This window comes from Choloepus didactylus, chromosome 11 (assembly GCF_015220235.1).
Source record: "Choloepus didactylus isolate mChoDid1 chromosome 11, mChoDid1.pri, whole genome shotgun sequence".
NCBI lineage: Eukaryota > Metazoa > Chordata > Mammalia > Pilosa > Megalonychidae > Choloepus > Choloepus didactylus.
In genome coordinates this window covers 75,029,001-75,036,275 of record NC_051317.1, presented here as the reverse complement: position 1 = coordinate 75,036,275, position 7,275 = coordinate 75,029,001, and the positions used below count along the sequence as shown (strand labels likewise).

General features: G+C 34.5%; 1 pseudogene; it reads right to left on the bottom strand.

Annotated features, from left to right (window-relative positions):
* Positions 1-3,095: 3,095 nt before the first annotated feature.
* Positions 3,096-5,802, bottom strand: LOC119506055 (annotated as a pseudogene).
* Positions 5,803-7,275: the final 1,473 nt, after the last annotated feature.

The following is a 7,275-nucleotide window of genomic DNA, read 5'->3' as shown; positions in this document are numbered from 1 at the left end:
AAACATCTTTTGTGAAATCCACATTCACAAAGAATTACCACATATAAATTCTGTGAAATCCACATTCTCAAAGAATTACCAGATATGAAATTCCATTAAACATGAGATAAAAATAAGACATTTATCACAAAAGTCATGAGGAAAAAAGCTATGATGTGCAGAAACATAGAATAAAATCATACTCATAAACATTTCTGATATTAGAATTATTATATAACTATAAAAATTATATTGATATGTTTAAGGAAATCAAAGAAGTGTGCTAGAAATAAAAGTTAGAAATAGCATATATATTATTATCAGGCAGATCTGGAATGAAATTTAAGATAACTTTTAGAAATGAAAAGCATAATCAAAATTAAAACTCAATGGATAAATTAAATACCAGATCGGATACAGCCAAAGAGAAAATAAATGAATTGGAGATGAGATATGAAGAGATTATGCTGAATAGAGCACAGAAGGAAATGGATATGTGAAATAGAGATTGAGAAATAGAGTCTCTACCTAATCAGATCTACAGAAGAAAAATAGAATTGGGGAAAGATTATATTCAAGGAAGTGAAGTAATGCCTGGAGGTTTTTCATAATTCAAATTCATAAATACTCAAGACAGTTAGAAAGCCTGAAAAGTCCTGTAAATCACTAAAGATATTTAATTAGAAGTTAAAACACCTTCCAACAAGAAGAAATCCAGCTGGCCCAGAGATTTTTACTGGTGAGTTTTATCAAATGTTTTCAATGAATAGATTATTCCAGTCTCAAAAAACAATTTCAGAATGAAAAAAGAGGGAACATTGTGAGTTTATTTTATGATGCCAATACAACCTTGATACCAATATCATAGAAGAAATTTCCAAGAAAGGAAAATTATAGTTCAATCTCATGCATGAAGATAAAGTAAAAAATTCTACATTAAAAATTAGCAAATTAAATCTAGCAATGTATAAAAATAAGACAACATAGCATGGAAATTGGGTTTATTCCATGAATGCAAGAATTTTTAATAATAAAAAATCTATAAATGTAATTTATAATATTGGCAAGTTAAAGGAAGGAAAGCAAATCACCATCTCAGGAGATGCAGAAAATGGATTCAATAAAATTAAATAATTATGCTTGATAAATCTTTTCAACAAACTAGAAATAGAAGAGCTTTTAGTGTCTACTTATAAATCAGAAATTACTCTTGGTCTTTTAAGCAGAGGTGATTTAAGACAAGTAATTTATTGCACCGATGATGGAAGCCAAACCAGGCATGGTTAAGTCAGCAATTCAAGAGGTTAGCATCAGCAGGAAACCACTACTGCTCCTAAGGCTAGAAGGATAATGAGAGGAGGTATTGTTATCAGTTCCAAGAGGCCAGGAACTCAAGCAAGTGTTAGTTAGAACTGAGATCAGAGTTGCCCAGCAGGAGCTGGGTTCGTGGAGGCAAGGGTCATCTGTTAGGAGCTGGATCATGGAAAAGAGGCAGATTCTGCTGATGATAATCTTAGGAGATGGGGTGAGAGGGAGTAATGAATTGCCTGGCTCTTCCTAGTGACTGCCATTGGCAGCCTACTGGGAAAATGGAGGGCAAGGAACCTGGGAAATGTATTTACTGGCAATATAGAAAACAGAGTAGGGGAGTAGTTGGGAAGGGATTTGAGAACAAATCAGTTGGGACCCAATAAATGATTGAGGCAGAGTTCAAGCAGGCAGCTTCAAGGGTATATTTAGTGCCCTAGTTCTAACACTTGGAGGTATATACAATTTTAAAATTATTAATCTGTGTATCTTATAAATAATTAATGAATATTATTTCATTTATTAATATTTAAATATTTAATAACTTTTTAAACAGCAGGACATAATCTGTATGGTACAATCTCATTATTGTTTTACAGCATACAAATATGTAAAAATGGAAATAGAGCAGGCTGCAAGTTGGAAACTCTGATGAACATTAAACTAAATTTCCCAGGAGAAGGTGGTTGGCTGAAGTATAAGCAAGAATTTTTCTTTCTGCCTTCTGAAATCCTCAGTTCTGGCTTTAAGACCTCCAACTTATTGCTGGGGGCAATCTCCTTTGTTGATTGTAGATGCAATCAACTGACTATAGATGCAAATCCATTTATGAAATACCTTCACAGTAACAATCAGGCCAGTGTTTGCCGGACCAAACAACTGGACACCATAACTTAGACAAGCTGACCCATGCAATTAACCATCACAAAGGGGTATGATCAGTTATCTTTTGAAGTTATCCAAGAAATGTTCTGTGATCATTCAAAATCCAAATGCTACAGCTGTTTGAGAAACATAACTGGATTATACTGTAACTAATAAAGCTTATATGTCAATAACCCTTTTTATTCTATCTCAGGAAATGATGTCAATAGAAAAGGGTTAATCTGCTTTAGAACTGCAAAAGGGAAGCTTGGATAGACAGAATTGAGCTATATGTATCTCTAATACTATCCGGGGCAAAGGATGTCTGGTTCATAAGTGTAAATCTCTGATTTTTAAATTTTGTCATTAATACGTAACATTGTAAATCAGTGACAATACTGAAAGGGGGTATATTGTGTTTTAATAGTGATTATTTCTGTCAGTGATTTTTATTTTATTGTTTACTATTTTCTGCATATTCCTTAATTGGCACATTTTATTAAAAAATCAGAAAGCAATGAATAAGGAGTTAATAAGTAAGCGAACAAACAACAATAACCGAAAAACACTGCCCTTCATCATGATTATAAGCCAACATAAAAGGGAGAGATACAGGTAGAAGTAGGATGACCAACCTTCCAGTTTATCTAAGAATGAAGTGTTTCCTGGGCTGTGAGACTTTCAGTGCTAAAACCAGGAATGTTCTGGACAAACCAGGACCATAAAAAAATTAAATAGGAATTTACTTTCTAATTTTGAAGGTCTGTCTTGATCCAAGACATGACTGTTCTGATGATGTGGCTTTCCTTAGACAGAATTAACATCTTTCCATATTTTGCCATATTAAATGTAGATACTCTACATGCTTGTGAGAGAATATTTATATGCCTTTTTTTTTAAAATGTCTCCTCTCTTAGATTTGTTACTTTTAGAAAATCCTATTTTTAACTGGACTCAGACTTAGAGGTAGAAGTTCTCAGAGAGGACAGCCTACGTCTCTTGGCAATCTCCTCCAGGTTTTTTCTTTTGCATACTTCATGTGCTTGGCCAAAAGTTCAGCATATTCTGCGGCCTCTTCCTTATTTTTCTTAGGACACTGTTTCTTCAGGGCAATACGCCAATGTCTATGCTGCAGGACATGTGGAGTAACAAGATGCCGAATCTTGGGCCTTTTGGTCCCGGGTTTTTTACCTTCTTTGTTCAGAGGTTTCTCTCAACATACTGGCAGACATCATCTTCTTCAGAGAGATTGAAAAGTTTGGATTCTGTTAGCTCTTTTGAGCCCCAGGCGACAAGGCGCAGTAGTATCTGTCAGTCCAGGAATATCCTTTTCTCCTTTTCTTATAATATTCAAATTGAGAAGCTCAGATTGGCATCCACAATGCAACCCCGAACAGGTTTGCACTTTCTTTCTCTAGTTCTCCTTGATCTATGGAAGGAGTGCCCCTTAGTAAGAGGCAGACACGGCCATGGGTCAAGACAGCCTGCTTCATGGGAGAAGCTTGCTTGTCATTTCCACCACTGATTCGGACAACATAATCTTTCCACTCTCCTCCCAGAGCAGCAGCAGCTTCTGTGGCCACAAAAAGTAGGAAGTTTGTGTTCATGGTCAACTTCAGTGAGCTTCTGGCAGCCACTGGCTGGGAAGGAGATATTCAGCTTTAGCCTGAAGTGGCCCTCTGCCTCTGAGGCGCCAGGAAAAAGCTTTTGAAAGTAAGCTTTTGAATGTTAATGTCTTAGCCAATTAGCTGAGAGCAAAGTCCTTGAAGATTGTGGCATAAGAGGGATGACTGGGTATCAGTGAAGATATTGAGAAGAGAATAAAAGGCTGTTGAAAAAAGACACTGAAAGAAAACCATGGAAAAACGTTTACAACCTCATCATTTTTCCTAGCACTGGCCTCACATTGAGGAGTCAAAATACGTTTTCTGAAGGTAAAGTCCTAGAAATGAAGTCAACATAGATATTTTAAAATCAAACTTCAAAAGCAGAATATGTGTACCTTTGTTAGATGTAGTTTGTTTCCTTTGTCAGTCATTATCTTGTGGTCAGGGTTCCCTTGAGTCTCTGGGAAAGAGGTGCACTGTTTTTGACAGGGCAAGACTTTGCCTTTTTTTTTTTTTTTGAAATATCTTGGCCTCATAGAATGGTTCTCAACCTTGGCTGTTTACTGCTATCACCTGGGAAAATTTTAAAACATCCCAACGCTTGGGTCACACCCTAGACTTTGGGGATGGGACAAGTGTTATTAATTTTTAAAATACAATAGGTGATCAAGATTAAGAACCACTAATCTTATAATTCCTCTGAGGAGAATAGATGTTGTGAGCAGGTCTGTTTCAGCCCTGTGATCACTCAGGGCAGATTGATGTATAGAAACCTATCAGTTGTGAAGGATTGCACTAAATTTAAGAAAAGTACAATTAAGATAGAAGAAATGTTTATAACTGCTTGGGCACCTGGATCTATGGGACATAATAAAATCACCTGGGGAGGTTTAAGAGCCATGCCATGGCCCTACTTCATACCAGTTAAATCAGCATCTCTTTATGAGTGTGTCCGGAGTATTAGTATAAAGAAATAATGTTTGTGATATGCTGGCAGGGGTAAGAAACAGCATCCTAAAGAATCGTTATGTGAAACAGCTGTTTCAGAAGATTCATTTCCAATACTTTCAGTTTAGTGGAGACAAAGCAAAGAGATAAACCAATCAAGCAAAAGGAGCTGGTAGATAAAGCACTGACTTAAAGTATTTCAGTAATTTGGTTAAGAGTGACTGGAGTGATATTTTAATTGAATAAATTCCAGTTTGCCAGATAGAATGAAGTTATGAAGTATCCTTTTATAGTAACCATATTGTATTTTTTTCAGTGATTCAAGAGAGGTTGGAAGAATTACATATGAAGTATTTTCCATTTGCTCAATGGGCGAGGACTTTGTTTTATTTTATTTACTAAATGTGAAATGTTTGGCTACCTGGAGTAGTGCCTGAAAGTGAATGGAAAATGGAAAATGTAGTCAGTGAGACTGATTAATAACCGTAGGCAGAAAAATAGGCCAAGTGGAAAAACTTATTCATGTAATTGCTTCATTTTGCTGACTGCAAAAGGATTTGTTTTGGAAGTGATTTCAGCTGTTTAACTAGGGGAATTGATATAGATCAGAGAAAGGTCTTATGAAATGATATTACACAATTTTGTCCATTACATGAGATTAGTTTGAGTCAAAAGACTCAAACTAGGCATTTGTCTTGAGAAAACAATTATTATCCAATATAAATAGTCTTTGGGAAAGGAAATAGGAAAATAGCAGAGGACTTTCCTAAAAATTATGGATTTAGAACTATCAAATTCAAAAAAACAAGCTTTATTTTTCTTTATTTATACATACAAAAATAAATGGGAGATATGTTGTTGTTTGAATGCTATGGATTTAAAATGATCATGAAAAACGTATGTTCCACTTTTTTTTTTTTTTGGTAATTTCTTGGGAATGGATTTTCAAATAGCTTGAAGACTTTTTTATGTACTAGCTAGTACATTTAATATATGCCATAGTTTTATTAAGAAAATTATGATTTATTCTATTGTTTAAAAAAGTAAATGGGATAAAACAAAAACACCTTATCACTTCATTTACCTTATAACTCATGCTGACATAAAAATATATTCATGCACCTGGTTAGAAAAATTGGAGAAATAAATGAAGGTGAAAATAAACTAATCTCTCTTCCCTGTGGTCTCCCACCACCACACACCTAGACCCTTCTGTGAAGACAATTTCTATTGACAGCTTCTTGAGTGTCTTTCTAAAAATGATTTTAATTCACATTTCCATTGTAGTCTATATAGAAGACATAAATTATTTTATTTATATAGTCTATATGTATGACATGAATTACAAACATAATTTATGTTTTTTAAAATTTTGCATCCAGATGTTCAGAACCTAATATTTCTGGTTTTAATAATTTACCTTGAAGATATTCTTACTTTTAACAACCATTGTGTGAATATATCATAGTTCATTTAAACCATCTGCTACTGATAACATCTATAGCATATCTTGGTTAATGTACTTTTGCAAGACTGTCTGTGTGATAAATTCCTAGCAGTGAAAATGCTGAAGACTATATGGATTAAAATCTTTTTTTGTAGATGTTACCAAATATGCTCCACAAACACGGTCCCAGTTTATATTCCTGCTAACATTATATGAGAATACCTAATACTCACAACCTCACAGTGAACTGACTATTCATTGTAACTGAATAGTGTTACACTTCTAAGAGATCACTAATTCAAATGGAATGATGTTGAGCATTTGTTATCGTTCCTGGCTATTTGTATTTCTTTTCGTACCTATTAACCTCCTTTGTTGATTATTGCATTGGATTGTTTGCTTTTCTTGCCTTGTAGATTGGCAAAGATTAAAATGCTGGGTAGTAAAGAAAATGGAGAAACAGAAACTCAAATTCAGTATAGTACAATATTTTGGAGGACAATTTGGCCCTATCTCTTGAAATTTAAATTGATTCTAATCTTTGAACCAGATATTTTGTGTGTTTTAGTTTTCCTACACAAATAATAATACAGAAAAACTAATATCTTTTTTCTTACTCAATATACATTTATTTATTTATTTTTTTAATCATCATTTTATTGAGATATATTCACATACCACGCAGTCATACAAAACAAATCGTACTTTCGATTGTTTACAGTACCATTACATAGTTGTACATTCATCACCTAAATCAATCCCTGACACCTTCATTAGCACACACACAAAAATAACAAGAATAATAATTAGAGTGAAAAAGAGCAATTGAAGTAAAAAAGAACACTGGGTACCTTTGTCTGTTTGTTTCCTTCCCCTATTTTTCTACTCATCCATCCATAAACTAGACACAGTGGAGTGTGGTCCTTATGGCTTTCCCAATCCCATTGTCACCCCTCATAAGCTACATTTTTATACCACTGTCTTCGAGATTCATGGGTTCTGGGTTGTAGTTTGATAGTTTCAGGTATCCACCACCAGCTACCCCAATTCTTTAGAACCTACAAAGGGTTGTCTAAAGTGTGCGTAAGAGTGCCCACCAGAGTGACCTCTCGGCTCCTTTTG